The following is an 11,373-nucleotide window of genomic DNA, read 5'->3' on the forward strand; positions in this document are numbered from 1 at the left end:
TCACTTTCATGCATTGGAGAAGGAAATGGCAACCCACTCCAGCGTTCTTGCCTGGAGGATCCCAGGAACGGCAGAGCCTGGTGGGCTGCTGTCTATGGGGTCGCACAGAGTCGGACACGACTGAAGTGACTTAGCAGCAGCAATGCCTCATCACTAGAGAAAAACTAGGAAGAGCAAGATAACAAACCCTGAGTATTTACAGACTTAAGAGCGGTTTTCAGAGTCATTGTCCCTAGTCTCTGACTCTTTCTTGGAGGGAATGTCATGGGCTTTGAACCTCACCAGCTGCTAAACTGGTGCAAAGTGCTTGGCCTCTTACGGCATTGGTTTCTCCACTTTAAAGATGAAGATCATAATAACATTTTACTGATTTCCAATAACTCTTTTGTAGACTGAAGACCTGCTTAAACTGATGATAATAATGATCAAAATGTTGACCATGATGTCTATCCAGATTAAGAATTCATATAGCTAAAAGAGGAAAATTAAAAAAAAAAATGAACAAGAAACTTTTCTTGATATATTAAAAGGACCAAATAGGTCCAAGTTTGACAGTTTTGCTCTGGAAACTTCCCTTGTGGTCCAGTGGCTGAGACTGAGCTCCCAATTCAGGGGGCCTTGAGTTTGATCCCTGATCAAGGAACTAGGTCCCACACTCCGTAACTAAAGATCCTGCATGAAGATCCCATACAGCCAAATAAATAAATGAAAAAAAAAATTTTTTTAAGCACTGCTCTGTAAACCTTGGTTTCTTTGCCTTTACCCAGGCTAGGACTTTCATATTACTGTACCCTTCATTCATTTCTCCATTTGTGTATTTTTTATATTTTTACTAGGCTTATAAAATGACTGAGTTATATATGTTCATTGAAATAAATTCAAATAGCACAGGGAGTATAAAGTAAAACATGAAAGTCCCCCTCACCCCCTTTCCACTGCCCAGGGGCTGTCTTTCTGCAAAGTATTCCGCCACTCTCTGCCCTCTTCATTTTCATCTCTCGCCTACTCTGGACTGGAGATCAATTCCCACTGGGCTGAGAACACTTCAAGGGCAAAAACTATGTCATAGTCATCTCTGTATCCAGAATATTCAGCATTCCATATGTGTTTGTAGAATGAATTGGATTTTCCTTAAAAAGAGGATGGGAAAAACACCGTTGGGGGAAAAGGATGGGAAATGAGAGGAAAGCATTTAGCCAGTAGCTTTATGTATAAAATTGTAACTGAGAAAACTGTTTCATATTTGCCCCCTTGATATCATTTCTCCTCTATTTCTTAAAAAAAAAAAAATCTGATCTTGATCCAACTAAATTGATGTCTTGACAGATTCACAACTTGAAAAATACTAGTCTCAGGCACTGCTCCTGAGCAGCCACTGGAATTCCCTTCGGGAGTGCCTATGAGGAGGGTGAGAGTTAGAAGACTCTCTTTGTAAATGGCCCTCACACCCACAGTGCGTGCCATAATCCACACGTGGCAATAAATCAGCCCAGCAGATCAGGGAGCCAAGTTCCTGATTCCCGAATCTTATTGGCTCCCAGCCTGACCCAGAAAGGAGAGGGCCGTTCAGATATTTATTCCCAAGAGCTCAAACAACTTCCAAGTCACCAAACACCCGTGGGCCTTCGGCAACCGACTCATCTAGCAGGCCTCAGGGTCTTTATCTTTAACCTGAGGGAACCAGATCAGATACTTAGGTTCTATTCTAATTTAAAGCCTTTGATCTTGGATTCTTCCTGGGTAACCAAGGGAGGAAGGTAAAGGCCAGACCAGCAAGATTAGAGGTAGTAGTGGGCCTCTGTTCTGGTCTGCTCAGCTTCCTTCCCCTTCTCCTGGAAATGGCACCTCCCTTTTTCTCCAGGGCTTTCCTGATAGCTCAGAGGGTAAAGAATATGTCCGCAATGTAGAAGGCCAGGCTTCCTGATCCCTGGGTCAGGAAGATCCCCTGGAGAAGGGAATGACTACCCACTCCAGTGTTCTTGCCTGGAGAATTCCATGGACAGAGGACCCTGGCAGGCTATAGTCCATGGGGTCACAAAGAGTCAGACACAACTGAGCAACTAACACTTTTATGCTTTTCCTCTGGGAACCTGCCCCACCAGCATTTTCATGGTTTCTAGTGGAGGTGGGCAACTGACCAGGCCTGCACGAAAGTACCCTAGGCCAAACAGTTGACCTAGGGTGGGCAGGACACCAGGAAGGGCCAACTAGGAGTCTGGCCTAGGTTTTTATATATAGCAGAAAAATGAAAGTGTTAGCCACTCAGTCGTGTCCAACTCTGTGGGGTCCCATGGATTGTAGCCTCCAGGCTCCTCTATCCATGGAATTCTCCAGGCAAGAATACTGGAGTGGGTTGCCATGCCCTCCTCCAGGGGATCTTCCCCAACCAGGGATTGAAACCCAGGTCTCCTGAATTGGCAGGCGGATTCTTTACTGCTAAGCCACCAGTGAAGCCTAGGAGGAAACTGCTATTGCAATTCAAATGTGAAGGGACAGGCTATTAACAAAAAAAAGCTCCCATCTAGTGAGTACTAAGTGCCAGGCACTGCCCTTTGAACTCCTTTCCTCATTTAAATATTTATAGCAGTTTCATGAATAGGGTTATTATTATTATTCTCCTTTTACAGATAGAAAAATCAGGTCCCAAAGAGGAAAAATAACTTGCCCAAGGTCCTACAGCTAGGCAAGGTCAACAGAGCCATGTCCCGAAACTGAAACATGTCTACTGCTGATGCTTTCCAAGCTGTCATTTTCACTGAGAAGTGTTGAAACCAAAGGGCATAAGTCTTCATGACAGAAAACAGAAATCTTCATTATAAAACAGACATACATGTGTGCAAAGATGCTTAGTCGTGTCTGACTCTTTGCGACCCTATGGCTGTCGCCCTCCAGGCTCCTCTGTCCATGGGATTCTCCAGGCAAGAAGACTGGAGTGGGTTGCCGTGTCCTCCTCCAGGGGATCTTCCCCACCCAGGGACTGAAGCTGCATCTCTTATATCTCCTGCATTGGCAGGTGAGTTCTTTACCACTAGTACAAGCTGGGAAGCCCAGACATGCATGTGTATGGTTGTGTAAAGAAAGTCTACGTGGAATACAATTTAAAGAAATAGAGCCATATTTTTATAACTGGGCTTCTTGTACATTAATCTTCAGGTATTGTCCATTACTGTTTAGTCTAACCTTGACTTCTTGGCTTCCTCCCAGAGCCAACAAACCTCTATATGACTTTGGAAATGGCCATCATCAGACTGACTTAGAACTTCGAACCAGGTTTATTTCCAAAGGCAAAGGACAGCTTCCCTAGACCCCATGGCTCCCAGTCACCCTGAAGAGCCTGCCATTGTTGTGATGGGCTCTGAATTCTCTGTACAGAATGAGAATGTCCAACCTCATCCACCTCCTCCCATGGCTTCTCTCGTAGCTGTAGCTCAGCTGTACCTAAGCACTTCCCCACTCATCCAACTCCTGGAGAGGTCAGGGCTCCTCCATCCATCCATCTTCCACAGGAAGGAGAATGAGGAAAATTATACCCAACAAAGACTTTACTTGGCTGTTTGACCTTCAAAGCTACGTGTTTTAGTTGCTCAGTTGTGTCCAACTCTTTGTGGCCCCATGGACTGTATGTAGCCCACCAGGCTCCTCTCCATGGGATTCTTCAGAAAGGAAAACAGGAGTGGGTTGCCATTCCCTTCTCCAGGGGATCTCCCCAACCCAGGGATCGAACGCTGGTCTTCTGCATTATAGGCAGATTCTTCACCATCTGCGGTACCAGAGAAGTCCTATAAAACTATAGATTATTGTAATTAGAAACCCCAGTGATAAAATTTGCACATTACACAACTTCCACTCTTCACCCCAGATCCCTGAGCAATATCCTCAAATAAGCCAGTGGTTTCCACTTCATTTAGAAAGCAACTCTGACAGAGGTACTTTCTTCCAAAGGGACCAGAACACAGTCCAGAACACTGCGGACAAGCCATAACAAAGCCTTCGAAACAATAGTAATTTCTGTTCTTAAGGCACTCTTTAGAGTCAGCAAGGTGCTTGTGCATCTTTTATGCATTCTTTGGTTTAATGCAGTCAGCAATCCAGCGTGGTAACTTCCATCACACCCAATTTACAGATAATGAATTTGAGGCTCAGCGAGATTATATAATTTGCCCAAGGTCATACAGTGCAGCTGGGTTTCAAAAGGGCAGAGGTTTTCATTCCAACTCAAATATGCCAGGGTTCTCCTCCCTCCCCCACCCCCAGCCTGCAATTCTTGATGACACTTATGTCCCAACTCTGTGACAAACAGGCCTCGGGATGCCTAGAGGCCATCCCTAATCTGTAGGTGTTCTACCACTTCATTGAGTCATTGCAGATCTGAGTTCTGGTCCTTAGGACACTGACTTTTATTAATTCACTGATGAGTTAATAGATTGGGGAGGGTAGGCCACACTAATTACACACATAACTAAGTGGTCAACCCAAATATGAATTTCTTTTTTTAAATTACTGTATTCTTGGCTGTGCTGGATCTTCACTGCTGCTTGTGGACTGTCTTTAGTTGCGCCAAGTTGGGGCTTCTCTTTGATTTTGTGCACAGGCTTCTCATTGTGCTGGCTACTCTCACTGGGAAGCACAGGCTCTAGGCATGTGGGCTTCCATAGTTAGTTGCAGTTCCCGGGCTCTAGAGCACAGGCTCAGTCATTGTGGGGCATAGGCTTAGCTGCTCCTAGGCATAAGGGATCTTCCTGGATGAGGGATCAAACTCTTATTCTGCATTAACAGGCAGATTCTTTACCACTGAGCCACCAGAGAAGCTCCCAAATATAAATTTCTTAACTAATATACTAATATTTACAATGTAATAATATACTAATACTAATTTCTTAATATGTGTGTCTATGTTCAATCATGTCCAACTCTTTGTGACCCCATAGACTGTAGTCCATCAGCTTCTTCTGTCCGTGGAATTTTCCAGGTAAGAATACCGGAGCAGGTTGCCATTTCCTCCTCCAGGGGATCTTCCTGACCCAAGGACTCAAACCCACTTCTCTTGTGTCTCCTGCATTGGCAGGTAGATTCTTTCTCACTGTACCAGCTGGGAAGCTCAATTTCTTAATATACTGAGAAATTAAACTGCTAAGAGTCTGTAAAACAATTGTGCTTCAAATAAAAAAAATTTTTAAACTGCTAAAAGGGTTAGAGTGTTCAGTGGGAAATCCTCATGAATATATTAGTAAAATAGACTTGATTTGAATATCTAACACAGGACATTTGGAAATAGCCTCTCCCTTGGACAGAATTGATACACCCTGACATATTTTCATCCCTTGAGTCTTCTTTTTTCTAGATTATAGACTCTTTTCTTTTTAGTTATGACAACATTGTTTTGGATGGGTCACAATGATCTTTACAGATTATAGCTAATCACAGTCTTCATTTTCTGCAGAAATTTAGAAAACACCACACACACACACACACAAATGTGTACCCAGCACGTTTCCTGATCATCTCCAAAGGAGATTTTATAAAGCTTTTTATTATGGCAACTGTCAAACATCTGTAAAGCTAGAAATATCAATAGAGGGAATCCCCATATATTCATAACTCAGTTTCAATATTTATCAATATCCTGCTGCCTTTTTTTTTTTTTTCCAATCTATCCTACCCTAGCCCAAACACACACCATATTCCCTCAGGGTATTTTAAAGTAATTCTCCAAGCTAAGCTTCAACAGTACATGAACCAAGAACTTCCATATGGTCAAACTGGATTTAGAAAAGGAACCGGAGATCAAATTGCCAGCATCCACTGGATCATCGAAAAAGCAACAGAATTCCAGAAAACATCTACTTCTGCTTCATTGACTACACTAAAGCTTTTGACTGTGTGGATCACAACAAACTGTGGAAAATTCTTAAAAAGATGGGAATACCAAACCACCTTATCTGCCTCCTGAGAAACCTGTATGCAAGTCAAGAAGCAACAGTTAGAACTGGACATGGAACCACGTAGTCATAGTAGTAATGGTGTTACTTGCTCGGTCGTGTCTGACTCTTTGCGATTCCACGGACCATAGCCCGCCAGGCTCCTCTGTCCATGGGGTTCTCCAGGCAAGAATACTGGAGTGGACTGCCATTCCTTTCTCCAGAGGATCTTCCTGACCCAGGGATTCAACCAGGGTCTCCCGCACTGCAGGCAGATTCTTTACCATTTGAGCTACAGGGAAGACCCTATGGAACAACAGACTGGTTCTAAATTGGGAAAGGAGTACATTAAGGCTATATATTATCACCCTGCTTATTGAACTCATATGCAGAGTACATCATTCGAAATGCCAGGCTGGATGAAGCACAAGCTGGAATCAAGATTGCTGGGAGAAATATCAATAACCTCAGATATGCAGATGACACCACCCTTTGCTTTCTTGGCAGGAAGCAAAGAAGAATGAAAGAGTCTCTTGATGAAAGTGAAAGAAGAGAATGAAAAAACTGGCTTAAAACTCAACATTCAGAAAACTAAGATCATGGCATCTGGTCCCATCACTTTATGGCAAATAGATGGGGAAACAATGGAAATAGTGAGAGAGTTTATTTGGGGGGCTCCAAAATTACTGCAGATGGTGACTATAGCCATGAAATTAAAAGACACTTGCTCCTTGGAAGAAAAGCTATGACCAACCTAGACAGCATATTAAAAAACAGAGACATTATTTTGCCAATAAAGGCCAGTATAGTCAAAGCTATGGTTTTTCCAGTAGTTTTGTATGGATGTGAGAGTTGGACCATAAAGAAAGAATTGATGCTTTTGAACTGTTGGGTTGGAGAAGACTCTTGAGAGTCCCTTGGATTGCAAGGAGATCAAACCAGTCAATCCTAAAGGAAATCAGTCCTGAATATTCATTGGCAGGACTGATGCTAAAGCTGAAGCTCCAATACTTTGGCCACCTGATGAGAAGAGCCAGCTCGTTGGAAAAGACCCTGATGGTGGGAAAGATTGAAGGAAGGGAGAAGGGGACAACAGAGGATGAGATGGTTGGATGGTATCACCAACTCAATGGACATGAGTCTGAGCAAGCTCTGGGAGATGGTGAAGGACAGGGAAGCCTGGCGTGCTGCAGTCCGGGGTTGCAAATAGTCAGACAGAACTGAGCAACTGAACAATAACTGATTCTTATCTCTAAATTCAGGTGCAGTAAGCTGCTTGAAATTTACTCTGTTAACTGAGAACAAATGTCCTCATCTGAAAGTGGAGCAGTGGCTGCCTTGCCCACCACATCAAGTCCTTGTGATGTTAAAATGAGAGACTGGAGAGGGATGTGGGTCTGGAAATTGGCTCGGGGCAGATTCTCTGGGGAGTGATTTTTGAAACCATATCCCTGGGCCCTACCCCAGACTTATGAATCAGGTGTCCGGGAGTGAGTCTCAGGCAACTGTACGTGGCAAAAGCACTCCAGACTATTTAAAATTGTGACTTGTTGGGAAGTCAGAATTTATGCGTTGCCACTGGTTAATGTTCGAGCTTCTGTCCCTTTCTGTCCTCCAGAGTCTGCTGGGAATGTGGGGGGTGGAGCCAGGTCAGATGTAACTACAGGGCTAAAGATGAGCCCAACCTGGATTTCTGAGGGTCAAGGGATGGTCTTGATCCTGGAAGAATAGAAGGCCTGATGTTAAACCTTGCTCTGTGTCCTAGACTTGGGTGAGATTTAAATGGAATATCAAGGTTTAGAACTGAAGGGTCGTACTAACACAATATTGTGAATCAACTATGCTTTAATTTAAAGAAAAAAAAGAACTGAAGGATGGGAGAGAGAAGAAAGGATGGGGCCAAGCTTCCACTTGGAGCCTCTTTCATGGAGTAGGGGAGCATCAGGCTTTCAGGTGCTCCTGAGTGGAGGTACCTGTCTGATTTTGAAGACAGGAAGCTAGGAATTATCCAGAACTCCAGAATGCACAGTTCACTTTGTACATCAATGCCCCCTCCCTGGAGATGTGCAACCCCAGCTCATGATTCCGTGGAGTAAAGAGGAATATTAGACAGCTGAAAGGGTGGTAAAGAATCTGCCTGCCAATGCAGGAGACACAAGAGACATGGGTTTGATCCCTGAGTTGGGAAGATCCCCTGGAGAAGGAAGTGACAAACTTCTCCAGTATTCTTGCCTGGGTATTCTTGCCTGGGAAATCCCATGAACAGAGGAGCCTGGCAGGCTGCAGTCCATAGGGTCACAAAGAATTGGACGTGACTGAAGTGACTTAGCACAAAAGGTGGTGGTAGGTCAAGACCTGACCCAGCTTTCAGAGGTTGCGTCCGTGTGTGTAGGGCCATGCTGGAGGGGGACATGGCTTTTTCTCTTTCCCTCCACCTCCCCTCCACACCTGGACATGTTGAACTCCGTCTGAACCCTGTAATTCTGGAAAGCAGCTACAGTCAAGAAATGCCTTCCCTGTTTTTGTGTCCCCTCCACACCCCATTTTGAGTTCTGAAAATGACTAACCTTAAAGGAGGTTAGTTACAGAATATTCTGTTATAGAATATTCCAAGATAAGACTCACTTCCACACTTCCTCGCTGACTCAGATAAGATTCTCTCCAGCCCTCATCGTGCCAGCTCCTTGTTTACCTGCCCCTATAAAACCCCAGGTCTCCCTCTTTTCCTGTGATACATTCCTCACTAGTGAGCATTCTGCTTTTTTCAACAGTATGATTTATGCATTTTGTCTTTCACACCCTTCTTTTATTCCCTTTTTATTCATTGTAATGAATTTTATAATGAGAGATCTCCTGACATAATCTACAAAAAATCCAGCTGACAGGCTGCTCAACAATGTGAATGTACTTAATGCCTCTGAACCATATACTTAACGATGGTTAAAATGGAAAATCTTATTTTATGTCTATTTTACCACCATAAAAAAATTCCAGCTGACAGAGAAATACAATGGACATTGTTTTATTAAAAACAATTAGGATCCCTACTATGTGCTGGGTGATGGGTTAAAGAGTCAGGAAGTGGGTGGGGCCTGGGATAGGAAATGAGTAAGATGTGTTCCCTGTGGTCCGGGAGCACCCAGACTTGCTGGGGCAACAAACACATACTCTGCTAATTGAGCTCCGTAATTCAGGATGACACACTTCGTAATGGACACATGTAGATTGACTTGATGCAGGCTGAGCAGGGCCTTGAATGTTACACTAGGGAGTTTGAATTTTAACTCCTGGTAATTGGAGGCATGAATGATTTTAAAGCCAGGATGTGACACAAATAGATTCATTCAATTCCTAAGGTTTTGTCACCCCGTCATCTGCTTTGTGTAAAGATCAATGGTTGTGACAACTCTAATTTTAAAAAGTTGATCCCGCATACAACAGGCTCCTATTCATGTGTTTGTGCGCTCAACTGCTTCAGTCACATCTGAATCTTTTCGATACCATGACTATAGCCTGCCGGGCTTCTCTGTCTATGGGATTATCTTGGCAAGAATACTGAAAAGTGAAGTGAAAGTGAAAGTTGCTCAGTTGTGTCTGACTCTTTGCGACCCCATGGACTATACAGTCCATGAAATGCTTTACCACTGAGCCTCCTAGGAAGCCCTCATAGTCATGTATCTCCTATTAAATATATTTATGCTCAAGAAAGAAAAATTTAATTTTAATTAAGTCTATCAGGAAGACAAGCAAATGCTGTGTAAGAAATGTTCTTGGAACATTGAAAGCTCAGAGTGCCTGAGAGAGTCAGGGAAGGCTTTCAGAGGAAGTGGATTGGGGAAAAGAAGAGGGAACAGGGAAACTGGAGCATATAGATGAAGGACCGGGGCTGTGGGTCAGATGGCAGAGGGCTTTGTGTGCTAAGTTGAGGGGCCCGAATCTCTTCCTCACAGGTGATGGTGAACCCTCATTTGTGTGTGTGCTCAGTTGGGTTCAGCTCTTTTCGACCCCATGAACTGTAGCCTGCCAAGCTCCTCATGTCCGTGAAATTTTTCAGGGAAGAATGCTGGAGTGAGTTGCAATTTTCCTCCTCCAGGGGAACTTACCAACCCAGGAATTGAACTTGCATCTATCTCTTGCATCTCCTGCATTGGCAGGCAGATTCTTTATCACTAGCGCCACCTGGGAACCATCATGGGCTCTGTTAATAAGGATGATTCTTGGACTGCAGGGAGATCAAACCAGTCAGCCCTAAAGGAAATCCACTGAATATTCATTGGAAGGACTGATGCTGAAGCTGAAGCTTCAGCACTTTGGCCACCTGATGTGAAGAGCCCACTCATTGAAAAAGCCCCTTATGCTGGGAAAGATTGAAGACAAAAGGAGAAGAAGGTGGCAGAGGATGAGATGGTGAGATAGCATTGCTGACTCAATAGACATGAGTTTGAGCAAACTCTGGGAGGCAGTGAAGGACAGGGAAGCCTGGTGTGCTGCACTCCATGGGGTCGCAAAGAGTGGGACAAGACTTAGGGACTAAACAGAAGCAGTGCTTACAACATGCCAGACGCTACTCTAATAGCTTTATCGATACGGACTGGCTTAACCCTGACACTCAGGAAAGAGCATGGCTACATGCTTTAGATCACTTGGATGGCCACGTTGATGATGGTGGCCAGAACAATAGTTGGGACACTTGTTGCTGCTGTTCAGCAGAAAGACAAAGGGAGGGATGGAAAGGCTGTGGTGGCTCTGAGAAATAATTAAGACTAAAACCATCAGTTATTTATTGGTTGGGTAATGGAATTGGTGAGGAAGAGAATGGAAGCTGGGATGAATCTCAGTTTTTTGGCTTCAGGGCTGGAGATGCGATTATACTAACAGGTAAAGGATTGATTACTCTGTTTCCTTTCTCAGAGGACCTGCTGAAGTCCCCCAGAGCCCCCTACTCTCTCACAGATTATTTAGAAGTGAGTTTACTTTCCAAACATATGGCGATTTCTCAGAAATCTTTCTGTTACAGATTTCTAGTATAATACCGTCATGATAGGAGAATATCCTTTGTGTGATTTCAATTCTTTTAAATTTGTGGAGGTTTGGAGTCTTTTGGCTCAGATTATCTTGGTAAATGTTTCTTTTTCACAGAAGAGAATGTGTCTTCTGCCATTGTTGGCTGGTTTTATAAATGTCATCAGGTCAAGTTGTTTGATAAGTACTCTTCAAGCCTCTTATAAATTTGATAATTTTCCAGCTCCTTGAGTTGTAAATTTCTCTATTTCTCCTTTCAGTTTTATAGCCTCTTGATTGGTACCTCCGTACAGTCAGGAGTGAGTGAGTGAGTGAGTGAGTGGCAGTGAAGTTAGAAGGTTTGCGTGGGGACTAGAAGAAACACTTTATCTCCTTAAATTTACTCCAGAACGCAGACACAAAATGGAAATCACTATGTATGCCAGGAGGCCTA

This window comes from Bos mutus, chromosome 11 (genome assembly GCF_027580195.1).
Source record: "Bos mutus isolate GX-2022 chromosome 11, NWIPB_WYAK_1.1, whole genome shotgun sequence".
In the NCBI taxonomy this organism is placed as follows: Eukaryota; Metazoa; Chordata; class Mammalia; order Artiodactyla; family Bovidae; genus Bos; species Bos mutus.